Here is a 23,603-nt window from a genome sequence, read left to right as displayed (position 1 = left end):
AAGACAGACATCCAGCCAGACTCAATCACACAGGTAAAACAACATTACTGGTTATACTGCAGTTATAGGCAAGCAAAATGAGTGCATACCAATAAAGTGATGCTCCAATATTCTTCTGAATAGGAGTATTCCTATTTTTTGTATCATGCAGTACAGCTTCAGCACAGCGCAAGAAAAGCTTGTGCCAGCAGAGGGAGGCAGCTGCTCTCCAGGACACGCATCCTCACACTCCCCAATGCACAGTAGGAAGCCAACGAGTTTGTTTTTATGGAAGTGAACTCACCCCTCAGCCATTGTGTAAATGTAGCTTTAAATCAGGCTGAAATTAGATTTCACCGTATTTAACAAAACCTCTCCTTTGTTGCTCCTCTTTTCCAATGTTAGACAGGAAATAAATGCATTCGTGAAGGAAAAAAGGGAAAGAGTTCACGGCTCTTCCCTGAGTACATTCTGGCACACATGGAAAAACTAAGTAGAAAACATACAACAGTAAATTTAACAAGACACTCAGTCTTCACATTACACACAGACACAAAGATCTCTCACAGGTCCACTCTTAAACATTAAGCTTCCTTTTATCATTGTTCTCCTTCATTACATTAACCTCCTGAAAAAATACTAGCAGTCCAACACTTGCAGTCCAGCTTTTCTTCGTAAATTTAATTTACTTGGCAGAGAACATTAGTGCTAAAACTCAGGCACAATAAGACTGCCACGTATTCATTTTAGGATGGAACTTCTCTTCCCTTCCTATTTTAACTATTTTGGTCACAGTACTCTTGTTCTTAACCAGTTTTATTTCCACCAGTCTTTCTAGAAACTGACAGCTCTAAAATTTAACTACTTTAAATCAAATCCACATTACTGAAAAGCACATTGCACAAGCTGATTTTATTCCATTGGTTGGAGTTTTTTATAGTCTCAATTGTGTATTTCCACTGCAGTTTAAGTAACTGCATAGCAAATGAAGCAGAGTTTGCTCTGAATAATGAACAGCTTTGACAGTTATGTCCAAAGCTCGCAAAGGAGTTTATGGTGGTGGTGGCAGCAGTGGATACAATGGGGAACTGGTGCAAGGAAGCCAAGAGGACATGCCCAAGGCCATGAAGCAAGTTAGTTGCTGAGCTAAGAACAAAAAGTTTCTTCTCTTAATCTAGACTTCAAGTACCCAGGAATGCTTCTTTTCCAATTGAGTCAAAACCTTCTGATAATTATATAGACTTACCAAGGTTTCAGATTCCTTAGAAGAAAAGGAAAGAGACCAAATATTAGTCACTTACTTTGATGCACACAATCATTGCTTAGGATTTATTTACAGAAGTTAATCAATTTTAGGGGAGCTAGAAAAGCATGTTTCTAATAACCTAATTCTCTACAAATCTTCTATTAAGCTGCATGTTTTAAGAAAGCTAAGGCTGGTTTAGAGAACTCAAATAACTTCATTCTGAAGTCAGAAATTCTCCTCTTGCATCTTATTTTGAAAAACATTCTGGGTAGAGCACCGCAATAGTTTTCCTGTCTAAACCAAATGAGGCTTCTAGAAAGCACTTAAAATTATTAAGGCATGCAGATAACATGACAAGAGTCTGAAAATGGAAGGGACAAGGCAAAAAGCTGTATTCAGTTATTAAACATACATATTTGCATTTAAATCTGCATGAACGTGCTTTAAAGCAACCTACAAACTAACCGTGGAAATCTGTGCAACAGGAAGTTGGTAAAACCAAGATTTTGGCACAATTCAAAAAATTAGATTTTCATACAGCAGTTACATTATACACAAAAGATTACAGAACAGATTAAATTGACTGAAGTTTAAACTCAAAATGGAGACGATCAAGGTAAATATTAGATTATCTTTCCACACCTGAGAGAAAACTCTTACATTTGTTTCTGAAATACTTGACAATAAGTCTTCCAGGAGACAAGATTATAAAGTTTGATTCAGTCTCCATCCAAACTTTCAAACCTACATTTCAAACAAAGTCTACTCAAAGCACAGTAATTCTTCTGAAGCTACAAATGAGCTGAGCAAAATACCATAAGTACTTAGCATACTAATCCTTGCTTTATTTCTACTTATATAAAACATTTCAAAATGAAACATGCCTCATCAACGAAACTAAGTTTGCCATTACCAAAAGACTAGGTGGACACATCATTACCTTCTATGACCCATAAAAACCAAAGAGCCTTTCTTTCCCCTATAAGTCTGGAAATTGGCACAACAGGAATAATTCACAAACACATGAAATATTATTAATACGAATGTCTACCAAGGCAACATTTCAGAAAAAAAAAAAAAACCTGGGGAGAAATCCAATAAGGCATCTAGCCAGTAGTACGGGGCCATAATAAGGAAAGGCAAGTTTCCATACTAACTCCTAAAGTGGAAGCATACAATAGGATTAGCCTTATCTTATTTAAGTTTCTTAGCAAGTCTGCATCCTCCAGACAGTGTTCTGTTTCCAGTAGGACTCAGACTCCACTCTTTAAATGAAGCAGCAATAGCTACGCTTGGCAGAGTTAGAAGCATGAGAACATCAGTAGGCAGAATGGTAGAATCAGGTTTCACTTGAAGAAAAATAAAATTTCAGGCTAGATAAAAATAAGCCAACATATTCAAAGCAGCTTACAGACTACCATTTTTAGGTCATGCCTTGTACTTTTGCCTGCTTTTCAGTTCATATGTAGGAAGGTAAGATTATAAAGTGGCTTCCACATGGCATTTCAATTCAGATTATTCTCTACATAATAATTAAATGCCTTTCTTCTCAACACTTACATACTACTTCGCTAGTCTGAGAATGTTTTTTGTATTTATCCATTTCTGAGAAGGCTTTTTAATCCCTTCAAAGTAGGAAAGTCCTAAATAGAGCTAATCTCATGCTCCATGAACTTTAGTGCAAACGCTGCAAGCATTTCTGTTCTTCTTAACAACTTCATTTTAGTGTTTATATGGGAATACAAGCAAAGCAAATATGCTGCAGTAAATGTAAACTTTGAATAAAGTGTAGCTTTCAAAGTATTATGGCATATTTCAGCCCAGACTGCCAGTGACAGACCTTTCATGTCAACAAGAATTTTAGAATGGTCAGACCAGAACCCATTGGCAGTACGTTTTCTCCATAGCATGTCAACGTGCTTTCTGAAGCCAACCGCATTTCAGTTCCAGATAGAAAACAACTGAGTAGAAATGATTGAATATCAGGAAAATCTGGCCCCTTTAAGCAAAAGGGCAGGATGGCTTGTTGGAATTATGCCTCATCCTTCTAAAGATTCATGTATTGCTCCTTATAGCTCTGTCTTTTAGAGAGTAGCAGTAGGCAGCACCTCTGATGATTTGGTATTCTTTAACAGGAGACAAAACACGCACAAAGATGTCAAATAAGTTCATGACTGTACAAACACCAAAGACCCAACTCTGCCACTGAGATCAAATGAAGCTCATATTGAAACATTTTGTTTACCTAATGGAAGCATTTCAGAAAAGAACTTAGGCTGTTCAAATTTTTTCGGTAATACTTGATATCCAAAAATCTATTTATTATGTCTACACAAGCAGATACTAGATGTAAACTGTCCTTACGTTTACTCAAAACATAATAATCACACTGTCTCAGCACACTCATCCACACTACTACCAAAAAAGCATTGTCACAGCAAAAGATACATTTAACACACCTTAAAAATTCAGTATCTATATTAGAATTACCTTTCCCCCCAAAAAATAGGTAGATTTTTTTAAATATTACTTCAAATTGTATTCAAATTCAGGACTGTGGATCTGATACATTCATCTGGATAAGTAAAATCATTAGAAATTATTTGGATCCATATACTTCTATATCAGATCTCAAATGGTAGCCTTTTCAAAGAAAAAAAACAATCAGCAACATTACAGCCCATCTTAAGTGCATTTATCATCATCTTCTCCATCTTAATAAAAAAGAAAAATCCAAACAACTCCAACCTAAGACTCTCATACAACTCACATCTTCATCTTCCTCTTTGCTAGCACGTACCCAACAAGAAGGACCTCAAGCCTACCTGTCATCTTTGGCTGCTCTAAGGAAGGTCTACACAACAACCAGTTTCGAGTTCTTTGCAACATCTCATGCCACTTACTCATGATGAAATTGTTAGGCATATGGAAGAGAAAAATGGTTAGAGATGAAAGAAATCTGGATCAAAGTTACTACAGAAATGTGATCAGAAATAAGGAAAAAAAAAGGTTAGAAAGCAATTATCTAGTTCTGATGATCTAGTTCTTCAGGCAATCAACATAATCATATGAACCACCACCAAGGAACTTCCATAGGTAATACAGACATCACTTGGAGAAAGCAGCATCAGAAACCGTTTTGTAAGAGCTATTTTAGAAGAGAATTCTTGCCAGAAATAAAATGTTTAAGGAAGACTCCATTATGGAGGAAAATAAGAGGCTGCTGATGTTTCTTTCCTACAGGGTTTCAATAGCCAAAGCAGACTTACTGGGAGCAGAGAGGAATGGGAAAGGAAATAAAGGCATAAAAGTTGGTTACTACGAAACTTCACTCTGTTTCACATCTTAAGGAAAAAAATAATTATATTGTAAGAACGTTTTTAGACTGAGCAAAAGCAACACTCTCATTCTGTTTGTTCTAGCAGTAATAAGTACAAACAAAAAAGGAAAAAAAAAAAAAAAAGGGGCATTCAACGATTAAAGCTTCTTCTGCAGAAAGTTATGCTAGCCCTTAACGCTTAGTTTGAATGGAAGGCTGTTTTTTGTTTTGTTTTTGAGGAAAAAGATCCCACTAAAAGTCATGTGTAGCATGTAGACAGAGCTGTACTTTAACTCAGGAAATTCAAAAAAAAAAAAAAACCTCCAAACAACTTAAAAAAATCATAAGCAGATTTCTATTTTGAAACTTCAATCTAGTATTAACGGCAGTAAAGTAGAGAAAAAGCTATGAATAAAACCCAACACCATAATATCTCAGATATAGCAATGCCTGGATAAATCAAAATCATCAGCTTGGGTTTGTGGTGCAGAAGTTTATAGTTGAACGCAGCTGGATCACAGTCAGCTTGCCAGCTCCCAGTACAGCACCTCCAAGCCATATTGATTTCTGCAGAAGAAAAGGCCCCATAAATCTGCTTGAACAGCATTGCGTCATCCCTCTGGTTGGCTTCAAGAAGCAAATTAAATGCTTTCCATTAGCATGGTAAAGAAGCTATACAATTTTGTTTTTATTTCGAATACAGGCTCAAGTTACGGAACACTTGAGCTAACTCCGTGGCCAGGACTACATGTTTCGCGTTTGTAAAGCCAGCAATTCATGCTTATGGGAAACCAGATGTGTATACTGCACAGTTCCCAGGACCATGGATTATTTTGAAATATGTTGTTGTTGATTAAAAGGGAGAACCCGTTTCCCAGTAACACATGGAATACACTGAAGGAAAAACAACATGCCCCTACAGGAGAGGCAGAGAACAAAGTGGTAGGAGCAAAGAACGAAGGAAAAACCAGCAATGCTGTAGTATAACAAACAGCAACAGCTCTGAGAAGCAATAAGCAGAATATTACTTGAGGCAACAGGAACTCCTTGATCAATTATTCATATCATTGACACCAATTGTTACAGCTGCATCAATGAAAAAAATCTAGGGCAAATAGAAAACTTTCACAGCTAGAAAGTGCCCTTGATTTTCACCAGAACATTTGGCTGCTTCCTATCATATGTTTCTGGTTAGCAGAACAGCCCTCCAACAAAGGGGAAGAAAGAGGCAGAAAGATGCAGAACAAACTGATTTACTAGAAGTAGTAACAGCATTCAAGGCTGCATTTCAATCCATGCATTGTGCACCACCAAAAGCTCAGGGCACCTTGCACTTCCATACATGAATCACCACCACCACCCCATTTAAGGGCATCAGTGCACACTAAAGATTATGCAAAAAGCTCCTATGAGGTCCTTACACTCTCACTGCATACAACTGTACTTCTTATATAACATGTGAAAGAAATACTTTTTTTTTTTTCGTGGTTACCACAGCTTGTATTGTTTCATGCAGTCCCAAGGTAAATGTAACAAAAGGAAACGTTGAACAGATAAGTATTTCAGGATTTTTGCCCTCCCATTCAAAGTCATTATGCAGTTGTCAGTTTTTCTGCTCTGCCAAGGTTTCAATACAGTATCCTCAGTTGTTCAAGATGGCCTTGCTGGCAGACAGAAGAAACAGTGAATTTAATGACGTGAGAAGCAGAGAGAAAGGGAATGGCATACAGAGGGTGCTCTGTGGGCCTCCCCTTGCTTGGTGGTCTTACTTCCAAGCACATATAACAGATATATGGGGTGAAATACTGAATGTAAAAATGGTAAAATTGAAATCAGTTTGAGTTTTTCTCCACTAATGTTAAATGATGAACTTTGGTCTAGTTCAGAACCCTGCTTTCAGAGAAAGATCAATGGGGGATTAACAAGAAAAATCTGCTATTAGACAAATTAAGGAAAATTTACTTACAGAACCTTCAATTTTTAAAGTTAACACCTTGCAAAAGCTATTTTAAAATTGCAGAAGTTGGAAGACCTTTAGAAGGACCTAAGTTTAATCTTAAATTGTGAAAAATACTGTTTCCATTGCTACCATTTTTTTCCCCAAATCAACCATCTACACAAAGTTCTATCAATCTTGTCAGTATAAAGGACTCAGAGGGCACACATCATCACCGCATTCAAAATCTTGTCTTTCTAATAAAATCATAGTATATTCAAAAGCCCAAAGTAGCACTGACAAGTTTAACAAAGTTCTTGGGGTCTTTTTTGTCTTCATCCACCAGTGTTTGTCCCTTACGTGCATGAATGAGTTCTGGATGATCAAATGAAGAGAACTTTAGTGCTGGTAAACAGAAATCCAGCATACACAAACCTCACTCTCCTCTTGTTACTGCAGACATCCAAAAGTGCTTCCATAACTTGGGGCCACTCCAAGTTCCAAATGCAGAAATTAAAAGGAAACTTGCTTCTAAAAACACAGCACACTGTTGAACTCTCAAAGTTTGCTTTCTTGTCAACAAAGAACCACAGACACACATTTCTACCAATATCACAAGGAATTACTTCTGGCTCTAACCTGCAATGCACTATGTTGTTTCTGCAATCAAATGAAAACACTCAGAGAATCATTGGGCAGGGGGAAGAGAATGGAAATTCTTATCTTGCAAATCATACCAGCCACTTCAGTTTGCTATAAAAATAATCTCTTTACCTTGACGTAAAACTTCTGAGCTCCTGATATATCTGCTTGACTTGTTTGAAGGTCTTCACCTGTAGCAAAGGTCTCCAAAGGAGGCTGGTCTCTTCCCCCTGGAACTCCCAGAGGCTCCTTGCAGCACTGCCTGGAGACATAGCAACAGGGAAGGCATTTAGCTTCGTGATCATGTGTTATGCCATGTGTCATCAAAGTCATCTTGCAGGCCCTGAAAAGAGGTGACTAGTGATACTGGATGAGCATTCAGTCAGCCGGAGTTGTCCTGTATCATTTATGAGTCCCAAGAGCAGAGTCTTGAAGCCCTGCAATTTAACAGGCAACCTACAGTTATAAATCCTTGGTCTCTCAAGCCATCATTTTTCTCCACCGAAACTGCTCAGCGACATGCTTCAGGAATGCTTCAGCATATAAGCAACAGGCCCAAGCAGAGAGACATCTTCAAGGCAGGCACTGAGTACAGTGTCAGAGCAGACAAAAAAAATCCAGCCCAGCTCCCATGTTACTTCCTTGACCAGGGTCTTCTCTCAGCTGAACAGCCCTTATTAAACATATGCTGCACTCTATTTCACTTAGAAAGAAGTTAAAATGACAAAGTCCTCCAACTCCACCATAAGCAGGTAAGGGTAGCAAAAAGACTGGCTTCTTCAGATGAACATCTACTAAAAGCTGTTTCTTACGTGCAAAATAGCCATACACAATTTACAGAAATATGTTCTTAATCTCTGTTTAAGTTAATGTTTTTTTTTCTCTCAACATGTTACTTGAGGTGAGCTCCGCTCTAACCATAATGAGAATAAATAAATAAATAAAAGAGAAATCCCAAAGCATCTGAGTTTTCTGGGGTTTGGTTGTACTTCAGATACATGCTCAGAGGGACTCCTGCTGGCACACAAAACCTCCTTTTAATCAAGCATTTCCGAGCAACTTCAAATGATATTAGTTTTCCAACCATTGTTACTAATTCAAGAAACAGGCTACAGACACTGTGAAACACAGAATTCCCTCCCTAAAAATCTCAGAACTATTGAAGCATAAATTGAAGGAAACAGTTGCCTAACATAGTCAATACACAGGAGAAGCAACAATACTTGCCAAGTATCAAAGGTTTCCAAAGGCCAACCTTCAGAGAAATCTCCTGAGTCTGCGTTTCAATGCTCTTAAACCTAAGATAAGAAGATCATTTGCTTGCAAATACATCTGTGGTGGGCAGGTGGATAGGACCAACAACAGCTTGCCTTGAATATTTGCTGCCATTGAAACAGTGATACAACAGAACCAAGCAGAAACAGAGGGGATTCAGGGACAGATGGGCACCTTCCTGTAAGTGCTTACAAATACGTACATAGCAGATCTGTTCCAGCCACATTCCTTGACCAATGCCTCAAGCAAGATCTTATACACATTTTTGTCTTGAAGTTGAGTAACAGTTATTAGACTTATCAATTGGTCTTGGCAGGACATAAGACACCTCCAAAATCCCTAGAAATCACTGCTTAAAATACAACAGTGACGAAATTCTAAAGGAAAAAATTCTGCCTTGTTTTGAAAACATTCAGCTTCACAGAAGAATTCCCCCATTTCTGCTCTGCTGAAATCAGAGTTCCTTGTTTTCTGCTTCTCTGGCAAGAATAAGTCACTGCGTTACAAGTCTGCGAGAAACATGGGTTTTAGCTCCCAAGTGTGCATCTAGTGCTAGCAAGGCTACAGTATCCTACAGGAAATACATATCTGAGCTTAATACATTCATTTTTAAAGAAGAAAGCATGGTATGAGAGTGTACATGCATAAACAAATACATATAAAGTATCTGTGCAATCATCAGTCACCAGTTTCTGAGATACTCAGAATTTCACTTAGAAATATTTTTATGAATATTTATGTTTTATATATATATATATATGACTACATATATATATATATATATATAGACTACATCTCAAGTTTCAGCCTTTAGCCAACAAGCTGGAGCCTTTTATGACACATGCTGTTTCCTGCTTCACTGTCCAATATAAACAAGTCTTCGGACTTCCTTTTGAAAAAGAGTTTTTGTCCTCATTTATGTTCCCGTCTTCTTTCATTCTCCTGTTAAGTGTGTGAAATCAAAGTTTCAGTACTTACAAAAATACACGTCTCAAGAAAGGGAAGCCAAACTTAAATCAGAAGGATTCATGAATGAATGGACTTCTTATTTTAACAATCCCAAAGGCACCTACTTAAACCTTCAAACCTCACTTGAGTCTACCCTGAGGTTTCTATAATCCAAAGTAAAGTCTTTAAAAATGTAGGCTTTCTTGACAAAGAAATAAGCTGATCTGGGAACTCAGCAGGAGGTGATTAAACATTTGATAACTTGATGTTTTGATTAGGCGTTACCTTAATCGCTGTCACTGGGGAGAAACTGAAGTCAGGAAACAAAACTAGATGGCTCTAAGGATCTCGCTGCTTAGATGAATAGGATTCACTTCATACACAGAAAGAGATACAAGTGCTTTCTGCACCCAAACAGAACACAGATCCTTGAGAGAATAACGTTATTTAACAATGTGGACAAGGTAAAGGAAACCTCAGCCACACATGTAGCTAGAAAGGAGGAAATATTTGCCAGTGGGCATTATGCCAAAAAAATTTAGTCTGTTTAAAATATACCCAAATTTTCACAGGCAGGAGAGCTGAGTCACTATTCTTTATATCTCTAGAGGTTTAGGGAAAAAAAGCTCAGACATAATTTAGGAGTTGGAGTCAATTTAGAGAACATAATTTTCAGAAGCATTAGTTAGTGGAGTTTAGCTAGGAAATGGCCATATCCATTAATTCTGGCAGTTTCTAAAACGTGTGTGTGGGTTTTTTTTAATGAAAACACAATAAAACAAAATTAATTCACTCACCTATTTGGCATTAAACTACTGAGAAGATGACGGAATCAAATTAAAGAAACCCAAAACAATCAGAAGTCATACTTCCCACAAGTGATGTTAACACGTTCTTATTTCACATAGTACTATATTATTACTTTATACTAACTGTGCTGAACACACACAGAACTGTCTTAAACATAGAAGCTTTTGCTTCTGAGCTGAGAACCTTGACTTTTGTATTTTCTGACTTTATACGGAGCTGGAAACAATCTCCCTCATTGACGCCCACGAACATTGAGTTTCATCCCAAAGAAAGACACCTGTAAGAATCTATGAGCCTTATTCTCCATATGAAGTCTAATGAAAATATTCCTAATGCTTTGGAACAAGAATTGCATCAACTGGAAGGCAGCAACTTCTTCAAAAGCCTGAAGAGCTTCACTATCAATATGCTGGTAGCTGCAAGCACTTCATCACAAGGCTCCAAATGAGTGCAGCTACACAGCCACAGCATACTATCAGGGAAAGTTACAATATACTTATAGAAGCAAAAACTACATTAATTTCCCAAATGTTAATTACAAATGTCAGAAAGCTTAAGTGAGAAGCAGTTTACCAAGTCCAGCACACTAATATTTTGTTTGATGGCCTGCATTTATATTTTTTTTAATCATACATAAGCACAGATGAAGCAAATAAACAGAGTTTAGTTTAAACCGTGTTAATTTCCAACCCACATTCTCAGATATTCTCTTTCCTAGTTTCCAAGAGGGTTTCATTTAGGACTTGAAGTTACAGATTAAGCATTCTGTGTCCATGGAAATGCATCAGGTGCAGACAAGCTGTCATTTTATGACACGCACCATTTATCAAGAAAGGAATCAGAACAGAGTCCTTAATACAATCATATGACTGCTTACAAAATTACAGCTTCTGACCTTCCAGACTTCCTCTCCTTACTTCTTTTAAAGTTAACTTCTTATAAAATAAAAGGATAAAATACACATTTATTCTAAGAACCTTTTAATGAAAGTCTAGCATTTTCCTGGAATGAATCACAGTCATGAAAATCTAATAGAAGAGAAATGCATATTAAAAAAAAACAAAAAACAAGATTTGCTGACCAATGCATTACCCATCTCCACTGGGTGGGGATTTTTCCCACCTGGAATTAAAAAACAAAAGAAAATAAGTACAGACATTATAAAAGTAGTAATTAGGGTTCTTAATTATCAGTGGGCAGCCAAGTAAAACAGGACCCCTAAATGTGTAAAAAGAGATGCGATATCCTTTGTGGAAGAAATTGCTTTGGATGGCATTGGAAGAACATGGCAGAGAACATTACCCACAGGGAGGATACAACACTGAAGCCAAGCATCCATGCAGAGGACTGGGCTGCAGGGCTCTTTTCAATTTGAATATTCATCTCTAGTCAAGAGGCTCACAAGCACAAAGCGTGCATATTTGTGAATGCATCTGGGTTTGGTGATGATAGGTGAGCCAGAAGCACAAAGGAAGGGTGTGAAGAAATGTAAGTGTATATTAAGTGCACTTTTAATATGTATGTGTGTGTGTGTGTGTGTGTATATATATGTATATATATATAAAATTAAATGTGGAACAAGTATAATGACGCTTCAAGTGACAAGAGAAGACAGTCTTAGGTAGTGGACTTGAACACCAAATACCAGGAAATTTATTCATAACAATTGATATCTTACTCCTTCCTTGTGAAAGGAAACAAAAACACTGCACTGCCTTATTACTTTAAATATTACTGAGAACCATAAAATACAAAAAACAGAAGTTGAAATTAAGGCAAAAGACGACTCTATAAATACAGAGTCTCTACCGATTTCTCCGTAGTTTTAGCTATAGTCTCCTAAAAAGGGTAAGACAGATGCAACAATGTAATTAAGAGTGACTCACTCACAGATCCTGACATGCATGCCAATGAGATTCCTGATTTGAGGGGTCTTGAAAATGGCTTGAGATTTGGACGCAGCCACCACAATTTCCATTTTTAAGAAACAGTGTACCCTCTGAGTCTATTGAGGGCTCTGGGAACACCCATCATCTTAAAGAGAAAGGTCCAAAATACAGAAGTTTCTGAATTATAGTCTGGCTATAACACCTGAAATAAACCAAATTCTGAACTGTTTTAAATTTTACGCAAGTAGGAGAATGGGAAAGGTGAGCTATATTTCACTGATTTTGCTGGATGTTTAGCAGTGCATGGCATACATTCCTTTGTGAAGCATTTTTTTCCTCCTTTTCTTTTTAGGCTTGCAATTTAACTTAATTCATTTTTGATAGTCCCTATGAAAGCAAAGCCACTGTACAGCTCATGAGATGCAAGCAAAGTAATTGGTTTGACTTTAGGACAAACAGAAGCAGCCATATGCCATCACCATCTTTGCTTGTTACTTGGGAGAAATCTTAAGACATTCCCGAAAATAGACATGAGAGCAATTACATGAAGCTGAAGAGGGAATCAGGTATATTACACTACTGTCTGCATTCTCACAAGAAACTTTTCAAGAATTTGTAGCACTTAACAAGTAAAGCTGGAACTCTGCTAAGCAAAAGAGAAGCACACAACTAAAAGCACGATCTATGCTTGAGAAAGATCTTTAGACCTTACACCATGACACTCCTCTCAAGCTTTCTGTAGTCACCACTATGATGTTAAAGCAAATACTCTGGAATGCACGGACGCTTTCAGAAGTCTTTGCTATAACAAAGTCCATTAAATGCCACCTAGAGCCTTCAACAGATTTGGACTCATGACAATGCTTGTTGCAAACCCAACCATACTTGGGGCAGCGGGATTTTTAAGCAAATCCAAAATAAGTCTTTCCCACTTTGCTATACCCATGTAAGATAGGCCATGCAGGTGACATGAGACTTATGCTTGCTATCATACCATACCACTGTATTCTATCATACTGAACCACTGCACAAAATGTGTTTTGTGTGTAACAGAGGAACAACAACTCACATTCAAAGAAGCAGAAGCAACATGTAATACCATTAACAATTAGATCAATACAGCTCTCAGGCTTTCTGGATGGTGTTGGATACAGATACAAAACTTCCCCAACAACTCTGCTAGGGAAGGAAGGCAGGAAGCTTCCAGAGTGGTTCTCCAACGTACCAGAATGACTGAAGACAGTACGGCACCTTGGTCCCAATTACAGGAAGGCAGTAAGCATGCAAGAGCGATAGAGGCATTTCAGAGTGAGCTACCCACACGTTTTGAAGCAGTTTCAATCCTTTACTTGCTTAATGTCTAACACAAGAATTGGATTTACTCTAGTTCAAGCTCATATCACAAGTAAAAGGAATTACTAATGAGACATACGCAAACACCATGGACAAAAACCCAGAACTTATGCATTTCAGAATAAATAAGAAAACTGGTGAGGGAGTTGGTTATCAATTCATTTTTTCATTAAGCATGACTGAAATTTAGATAGATGTTCTAGCCAACAAAAGCAAATTTTCTTCTGGCCTGGCAGACTCTGCAGTTCATAGATGTAACACTCAACACTTCCAGTTAAAGAATTTTCATCAGCAACCTGTTAAAACTCAAGAGAGGCAAGAACATAGTTTAATACATATGCCCTTGAGGACAGCCACTTACTTACCATGCATTACACCAAAACTACCTATCTCCCTTGCAGTACATCACAACCCAGTAAAGCCCAGAAAAGCTTTAAGCCTGGTTAATCAACTGTAGTTTTCCTTGGTTGGATGGTTCACAGTTGGAGGAGAGGATACAGACAGATGAATTGTGGTTTGGACATCATGCAAGCTAACCAACAAAATGTTAGAAAACTAGAAGACACAAAGCAGTTATACTGACCATGATAGAACACACTAATCCTACAGCTGGGCTTCAAAAAAAACCCACACTCCACCTTGTCAGGAACAAGGACATGCAAAGTTTTGACTTTGGGTCAGGCCACAGGGCCAAGCAATCCCTGTACCATGCCTAGCAACCCATTTCCTTGTGACATCTTACCAAGAGCCCTTCTCAGTGGGTCTCAGGAACAGAGATCAGCCCCAGGCTGTGGGCCCCATCCTTAGGAAAATCTAATAGATGTCCATGCAGGCAGGACTTAAACACAAGCTGTCAGCTCTGCAGTTAAACTTCTTCAGAGGCATTGCATAGCAGTCTTTTTATGATGCACTGTTTTCAAAAGCAGAGTAGGAAACAACTTGATATATAGATACAATTCTAGCTTAGAAATGAGCCATTAGAGACACTGATGTTTCTACAAGTAAAAAATATGCAGGATCTCATGATTGCTTTCTTTAAAATTAGCGATCAAAATCTGGTTGCTGGTTAAAAGGTATTTTAATTAAAATACAAGTTGTTGCTACCCAAAAATTCAGTGCATTAGTATAGTACTTCCACACGTGAGAGGAAATAGATTCAAGCAACTGCTCTGCTCTAAGCAACGGGAAGTTGGCAAATACGGGCCAGGGGCAAGCAGCCAAACCAACCACTCATGCTCGGAGCGGTATAAATCAACATACTCAATCAGGCTTTACAATTCCTTTCAAAGGTCTTAAGCCCTAACTGCTTCTTTTATAACGATTTATCAGCCTTCCATCAGATCACTACAGAAAGACACAGAGGAGGCAACAACAGCACGATACTTCCACTTGACCTTGGCTTTGGGCCACTTTTTTTGTCAAGTGTCAAATCAAGAATGAAGCATAAGAGACTTCTATTGTCACACAATTTGGTAACTCATTAGCGTAAGCTTCTGACACATTTTATACCTTATAAACTGAAGTATCAATCATTTTCCTCCACTGTCCTGTCATACCACCAGATGCAGTGTGAAAAAGCCACAGATGGCCCATTGGGCTTTCCAATGGGGTGCCACATACATCGTTTCCCACTGACAACTCTTAACAAAATTTAACAGCGCTGGGGTTACGAATGAATGAAAGAGCATGCAATATTTTTTTTTACAAGTGTTTAAAATAGAACTGAATTCATCAATCACTAAGAAGTAAAACCACTATAGATGCAATAGTTCACAAGACCTCTGCTCAGAGACTTCACAATAGCAGACACAGAAGAGGAAGAAAAATGTATGGGAAGACACTGTGCAATAGCCCATAAGGTGAGGTCTCTCTTGCCATCAAGAGAAAGGGCTACTGAGAGCTCATCCTACACTGTCATTCATTCAGCAATTACCCAGTCACTCCTTTTTAAATAATAAAGATGAACTACGAAGGTCCACTCCAGTGACAGCTGTGCTGGTTAACCTTATTTCAAATGATTATATGGCTGAGAAAATAATGCTGGTCATTCCGGATATAAAAAGATCTCCAAAAACGCACACAACATTTTTGTACAGTAAAATATGTATTTTTTTTGACAGAGACAACAACTCCTAACAACAGGAACAGCTGGAGACTGATGACTTTAAGCTGACAATACATATTTTGATGATTTCACGAGACTAACAAAACGTCAGTATGGCATTCTCCCCATAAAGCTCAATAACATTGACTATGATGGATATACAGACGGTACTGCAGAAAATTATTTGTAACTTCAATACAAAGACAGGCAAGCAAGTAAGCATTCAACCCTAAACACTGGATTTGAACATTCTGAATTTCAAACTCAAATATAACTAAGGAGTTTTCACAGAATACTGAATTAGTATCAAAAACACTAAAAGAAGAACCACCTTTTGTTTAGCAAACAACAAAAAAACAAAACAAAAAAAACCAACAAAACATCACCTAAGGAGAGTTCTACCTTGATCATTTACTACAATGTTATCATTTCTACTGCTACATTTCCATGTTGTAAAGATGATGCATTTAAAAATCTAATTATGTTTGTACACCAGGAATAAAAGGGGTAAGTTTTTAGATGTGTGCCTCCTTAGATCTTCTAGAAGGGTTTTGCACGTAATTCAAGACAGAGCTTACCACTAAATAGTGTTTTTTTCTTTTAAAGCTTTAAAAGAATAGTACACCAAAAGTAATCATTTGGTTACTAACTATAAAAGTTACAGTAAAATATACAACATGAGCAGAATTTGATAAATACTTAAAATACATTTTTTTCTCTCCTATGTTTCCAGTTTTAACAAACTTGAAGTTTGTTCATCCTACATTAAAAAAAACACCGTGCAAAATTAACATTTTAAACCAAGAATTTTCACGCAATATTCAACATATGAATAATTGTTGGGAACAAACTTTCCTTGTACTGATGCTACTTCAGCACTTAAACTGCATAGCAATTTATTTGGGATGTTATAATTTAGTCCTGTGTGGGTGTCAACTGGCTTGCTTCAAAGTTTAGTTCGCATCTACAGCAGTTATTCAAGACGAGGCAATTTTATTAGTCATATGGGCTGTCTGTTACATCTAAGGCTCACGTGCATCTCATTTTGGGAAGTATGGATCCACAACTCCACGCATTTGAAGATTTGAAAATCTCCCAAAACTGATGGATATGCTTCTTGACTTTTGTCTGCACAAAACCAAGTATTAAGGGGCTCAAACATATCACTGACAGCTCCTGAGGAAGCAGATGGACAGACTCCCTGGCCTCCTCCCACATCTACACCATCTTGGGAAAAAATAAAAAGGACAACAGGACAGTGCAACAAGAGTTCTGTGCACCAACTTCCTAACTTACAATGGCATTTCCTCTCTTAAAATTGTGCTCCTTGATATCATGCCACATGTAGACAAGCTGGTGGTTTCCAGCCCTGCCATCTTTATAGATGGGTGCCAAAACAGGCCAAGAATGGAGGAAAGCCATCTAACATCAGCTCTAGAGCAGAAGGGAGAAACATGTATCTGGTGAGCTTTCACAGTGACTATTAAAAATGCATCACGGGGAGGTGAACATCTTAAAACAGTGATGATATGAAAGGCTTCCCACTGGTCTTCTTGAGCAGCAATTCCTCCCCCACCATTGCTTCTCAAGTCAGGAAGCTTCCTAGCCATAGAGGATGATTTTTGTTGAACAGAGCCTTAACTTATTAATAAGAACGAAATCTCCTGACCTAGATTTTCTCCTAGCTTAAATAAATAAATAAAATCTGTGTATACACACACACAGAGCCTTCCACTACAAACATCAACATACTATACTTGTCTTACACCAAAGCACTTCAAAACAGATACTTGACAATGAAAACAAAAAAGGCTTTTCTCTCTCTCTTTCACACACACAGCCTTAACTCAGCTTTGCATACAAACATGAATACAGATGATATGATATTTGATTAAAATAGAAACTTGAACCCCAGGTTGAATGTATTTACTCTTCAAAAGCATTTCACAATTTGACTTCTTCTTGCCTGCTGTGATAATTGATGAAAACTACACAGGAATTAAAATGAGCACAGGTGCACGTCTCTGTGGTTCAAAGAGGTCTGATCTCAAATGAAAATAATAAAAACAAAAAAGCTCCACTATTTTTAATAATGGGTTTAATGTGCCTAACCAAATAAGCCCAGATTCAAAGCAAGATCTTACAGTCCAGGCTTTATATTACCAAAATTCAAAGCTCATTTCATAGTTTATCAGAAACTTTTGTGAGCAATATCTGATTGAAGTATTAACAGCCCTCAGTATTGTGAGAGACTGAACCCAGGGGGAGGGGTGAAACTAAAACAAAAAAAAAATTCTAAAAGCAATAAAGAGCACTAAAACACAAACCAGCAGGTATAACAACAGATACTCAGCACTAAATCAACATTGTTTTTAAATTTGAGAAGTGAAAGGAAAGCTGGAAAGCTTAGAATATTTTACTGCCAATATTAAAGATCCGCACAAAACCCATGATTATTTTCTCTGTCAAATTGATACTGCTACAGCTGGATCACGACTTCCTCATAACTGTGAGGTCAGGTATAAAAAGAAATATGTAATACAGCTAAATCTTTGTGCCAGCTAATACCTAATGCAAAAAAATGTGAATTCCCCCAATTTTCTGTACCAGCCTCCTTCAGCAAAGCAACTAGCATGTCACTAATCCCAAATTTGCTGCACTACTTTGTTAAATAGATTTAGAAGCCAAATACATACAAATCGCACAGAATAAAGCATTGATTCTGTGTTCAAGGCTTATCACTGAGCTTCTGTGAGAATTGAAAGAAAAAAAGCAGTATTCACTTGTGTGGAAAACAAATTAATTTGTCTTCAGTGCATGCCAATGAACAACTCGTCAGTCATGTAGGTATTTTTATACAACTATTTTCTTGAATAAGGTGGCTTCGACACAGCTCGTGCAATAACGTGCATTCAAGCTCCTTTCTGAAGCAAAATCCAGTACATTTTTAGGTCTCTGAATATTAACAGTAGCAGATTACACACCGATGGACCAGAGACTTTTCCCTCCTCCAAGCAGGGGCAGCTCACAGTTCCCTCAATGTGAGACATAGAAGCTAATTAGCACTGCTTCCAGACCAGCTTCATTTTAACTCAAGCACCCCTTTCAATGGTGAGAATGAGGGAAACAGTGGCAGTGGTTTTGAGAAGTATGTCAGTGAAGCTGTCAACATCCAATTTTTTTGCCAAGCAGCCTTTTAACTATACTCCAAGTCCATACATTTTTCCTGTGTAAGTTACAATGGATTTCTGTAGTGCCTACTATTGTGTTCTTAATCATAGAATATCATTATTTTCATAAAGGAACCCCACATATTTAGCAGTGAATTAAAATGTAACAAGTAGACTAAACAAGTATTTATTGAAGAAAAAAACAAAAGAGAGATTCCAGATAGTTAGAAATAACCTAAATCCAAAATTGCTATCATTTTGTTTTAATTAAAATGCATGACTGTTCAAAGCACATGCCTAGTTATTAGTCAGTGAGGAGTGTGTGCATGTTTCATGGGGGGAAAGGAGGCATAAAGCTTAAAATAGCTCATCAATACAAGAAACATCAAACTACCATTTAAACTTCACACAATCCCATTCAAATTTACTGAGTTTATTTGTGTTCTGAGAGGAAGTATATGAAAAGCACGTTCTTCCACACACAGGCAGCTGAACTGGAGTAAGACTAAACCAAATCTACACAGGAAACCCAGGATTAGGGCTGAAACTCTGCTCTAATCCTCCTGTCCACAGAGGGAGCGATCAGCAGCCAGCACGTGGTACAGGCTCTGCACCTGCAATACCCAGGCAGGATTCAAAATGCTTACGAAAAGATCAAGCTTCATCTGACAAGTTTCCTTTTGGCTTAAAAAGTGAAGTATCTGCCTTCCTCAAAAACAAACCAAAACCACATGCTTCAAGCCTTCTCAGCAATTTTGCAAGAAGGATACCTGCACTGGCCAGATGTACACTCAAGCCCACAACTTGTGGGAATGGTCCTGATGGTGAGAAAACAAAGCATGATAAACCAGAAACACTGTGCTTGGGTACCCACAAAACAACTCAAGTTGGCAATATCACATCACTGCATCAATTTTACATTTACTTTTCAGCAAGATCCTTAGTTAACTGATGAAGTCTTAGCAGTTGTTAAACCACTTCACAAACAATGGAACAACAGAATTCCTGTAACAATAAAATAATGTTGAAATATAGTATTGTTTATCTGATGTTGCAAAATGCCTAGCAAAAGAGGAGAAAAGAAAAAGGTTTATCATTAAGTACTACCTCCTACAGCCACATGCAATCATTTCTAGTATTTTTATACTATAATAAGAAGAGAAAGTGCAGGAAACAGCCAGCCAGGTTTCAGACTTCAGAAATTACTGCTGTCCCCAAATGGGGGATTTTCTGTCACACCTATACCAAATGAATACAGACTGCCTGTTTTACAGAACTGGCACGGGGATCACTGTCATGAAGTGCATTGGGGGAATGAGGGGTAAATCTATACCCTGTGACTACTGCTTGAACATAGACTGGATTTAAAAAAAAAAACTAATAATAATTTTAAAAAAACACAGAAAAAAAATACTTTCAGCACCGCAGCTTCCAGAAGCCATCAGTTTCTATTGGTGGAAAACAGTACTTCAGTCCTATGCCATCCTGCCATGAAAGTTTCAATAGTGAAGCAGCGGGTCTTCTGCTTACTTTTGGTATTGCTTCTTTAAACGCACAGTAACATTTCACTTCACAAGACTTACCTATACACTGGTTTCAACTGCAGCCAACACTGACAATAAAATCACAATTCAGCACCAGGAATTGGAAAAATTTGCCAGTTATTTTCTCACCCTTCTTTTCCAACGCGCAATGCAAGCTGATTGTCATCTGGACTGCTTTAATACCTCTCCATATTTTACCAGCATGCATGCTCCTTGCCCAGAGAGCCAACTGCAGTCCACAAGCAGATATCACAAGTTGAGGAATTACTTTCTTATTTGTGAATATATGCCATGTGCATGTTTATTCTGAAGCGACATCAGCATCTGTATGTCCAAGTTATTAAGCATATAAATAATTCATGGTGTTTAATTTCTTATTTTTAGATTACTATTAAAACAGACATCAGCTGCCATATTTGAGCAATGAACAAGGCAAGTTAACCAAGGTAAGTCCCTAAACCTGGTCCTCACTGCACGAATACTAAAATAGTGGAGAAATGTAATAGCACATCAGCTTCCAAACTGAAGATTTGCACATAATTAAGATACTCTTTTCTGTTTCCTCTTAACTGCAAAGCCTCTTTAAAGAATAACTAAAAGTCCTTAACAGTTCAGGTACAAACTGCATCTACATCTGTTTTCCTACTTATAAAGCCACGCTTTCAGCTCAGCAGGAGGAAAGGCTCAGACTTATTTATATCTGCTAATTTTTCAATATTATAGCGTCTTATTGCTGACAACCAGGTATTAATACTAATGCTTATCTGAAAGTTCATAATTATATAACTTATCCTTTTTAAACAGTTTACAGTGTTAAATGCTTAACAGTTTTATTCTGAATAAAAATCCTGCCAAAAATGCAATGAGCATCTTCAGTGCAATCCTCAGTTCTTTCTTTGAAAAGCAAACAAAATCATTACATTCCATAAGGAGAATAAAGCCTCTAAAAGAATTAGACTAAGTTCTTCTCAAAGGCAGGATTGCATTTAAAAAGATTTTATTCTTGGCTCAAACGTGAACATTTGGGAGTCACCACTTTCAAGCAAGCACTCACCCACTTAAAGGCTGAAGCATTTATTTTGAAAAGCAGTGTGAAATTTCAGGGGAAAAAAAAAAAACAACACTATTTTGCACTTCCCTGCTTTTGGTAATTCTCCAGATATGACAAAAAATAATCTCAAAATAGCCTCTTCCCTATATAACCATTTTCTCATAGACACTGCCAAGTTATCTTACACCACCAGTGAGAATTTCTACAAGCTGTAACAACTTCCAAACAAAGCAACACTGAGTACAGAAATCAAGTGAAAATTAAAAGCATTTGAGGTATTTTTGAAGACACCTAAGAAAAGGGCCTGGGGAATTCATTCACTGGATGTTCACCATGTACTACTGCCTTGCCACCAGCCTGCTCAATACCACCAGAAGCCATCAGGGGAACAAGGCCTTAGCAGAGGGCCATGTGCCATATCCTCAGTGCCCAGGGCAGATGAGTTTGAGCCAGCCCCACCACAAAGGACTACATTCCTACTGCAGCTAACAGTCCTCAGAAGAGCAACACTTCACTGCTGGATGCAGACCAGGTACCGTAACTGTTTTTCCAGATCCAGCCCAAATCAGCTGCAGAAAGGAAAAGGTCATCTAGGAAACTGGATCAAGTCCCTACAGGGCTTTTGAATGAAGAGTATTACTTGTGTGCACACACATATGGACAACATTGTGTTATGGCAGAAATACAAATGGATAGAAAGAAGGATTCAGCCTTTTTTCTCCAGGATGACACAAGCCTACCTGAAGACATCCACACACAACGTTCATTGGGGCTTTGAGCAACATGATCTAGAGGGAGATGTCCCTACCTACAGCAGGGGGCTTGGAATGAGATGATCTTATGGGTCTCTTCCAACCCAAACCATTCTATAATTCTGTGGATACTGATGTGTGCTGCTGGTCCCAGTGCCAGAAGTGAGAGTCAGAGTTTTCTGGTCAACTCCCTTTCCCTGCCTCATGTATGCACATATTTGTGGGAATGTTGTTTTGGCCATTCTCCTTGTGTTTCATGTGAAGCCATTACTAATTTCTCTTACCTGCAAAAGAAAATCTTGACTGTGACATGAAAGTGCTCTGTAAGCTGCATTTACAGCAGCAATGGAATGTAGTTGCAAAAACTCGGTTTCTTGGGCCTAATTTTCATTTCATACATGTCAGTCTCCAACTAAAATTACAGCATCAAGCAACAGCTCACCTTTTTTCTTATTTAAATACTTTCACCCAGGAATGTACATAGGAGTAAGTTAAGGCATTTTACTATATAGGTCAAGTCCTGACCTGTACATCTACATACATTAGCATAAAGGTAGAAGTACTGCAGACATCAAAAATGAAACATTAATGACCAGTTTAAATACTCATCCTAGAGACTGCTAAGAGAAAAAAAAATTGCCTAAGCAAAAAAAAAAAACAAAAAAAAAAAAACAAGAAAACTGAAAAGTAATAACCAAAAACAGAGACTGCGTATAATTGGAATCTTTTCCCAAGACTTTTCCTTGTGAGAAATCAGTTGTGTTTTACAAGAAGACAACAGACTGAACTAGGCATCTTCATTTTATGTCACTTTGCATTTCATATATATTTAGGTTGAAGAATAACTACATAACTCAAGATAATTCAAATCTGTTCTGAAGCGTGCTTTTGATTCCCTGAAAAAAGCTGTACGGAGTTTTCCACGCAGAACACATCCTTTTTTTTTCCAGAAAGAACACATCTGTCTTCTTCCCAAGTCAGAACAGAATTAGTTAAAACAAATTATCATGCAACTGAAAACAATTAGATATTTAAGTTCTGTAATTTCTCAACAGTGGAAAGAAGTTCTTCTACAATTCAAGCTGCCAAAGGCTGCAAAGCTGTGATCAAAGACATTATAATGTCAAAAAGAAAAGAGACAGACGCTGGACTGCAACCTAGGGGCACACTCCCTGCTTTCTCAGGAGCTTTCAGTGGTACAAAGCCCAGCAGCCAGAAGGAACCCAGCCATACTCCAGCACCATAATTGCCTCCTTCAAGGACTTACCAACCCACTCCTGGAGAACGCTCACTGCAAGTCCCAGTGAATTTTGTTTCTTATGTTCTCATTTATACTTTTGTTTTTCCTCATGACAGAAAAACAGATCACAACAATTTTAAGAGCTGTTTGACACAAGAAGCAAGATAAACAGAACTAAAGTGAGGTATATCATCTCACTATCAGATACCACAACATTTAAAAGTATGAAAGAGTCCTGACATTGATTTCAGAAAAGCCCCCAGCCAAGCAAGAACTGTGCAACTATGCACAACTCTACAAAACAACTTCACATGAAGGAAAGATGTTATATATAAGTGACCGCTC

At 37.7% G+C, this 23,603-nt stretch overlaps 1 protein-coding gene across 3 annotated transcripts in view; it reads right to left on the bottom strand.

Moving 5' to 3' along the window:
• The window catches only part of FAM110B (family with sequence similarity 110 member B), a 102,097-nt gene that overhangs the window by 68,184 nt on the left and 10,310 nt on the right, over positions 1 to 23,603 (bottom strand). For 2 of the 3 annotated variants that reach the window (XM_042870256.1, XM_042870263.1), the window contains exon 2: positions 7,255 to 7,384. The exons of the other annotated variant lie outside the window; for it this stretch is intronic. The gene's annotated coding sequence lies outside the window, so the exon portion shown is untranslated. The remainder of the gene's footprint in view (positions 1 to 7,254; positions 7,385 to 23,603) is intronic. 3 annotated transcript variants of the gene reach the window in all.

The sequence above is a fragment of the Lagopus leucura genome, unplaced genomic scaffold (assembly GCF_019238085.1).
Source record: "Lagopus leucura isolate 7727_CA_CO unplaced genomic scaffold, USGS_WTPT01 Super-Scaffold_100002, whole genome shotgun sequence".
NCBI lineage: Eukaryota > Metazoa > Chordata > Aves > Galliformes > Phasianidae > Lagopus > Lagopus leucura.
This window is presented reverse-complemented; position numbering and strand designations above follow the sequence as displayed.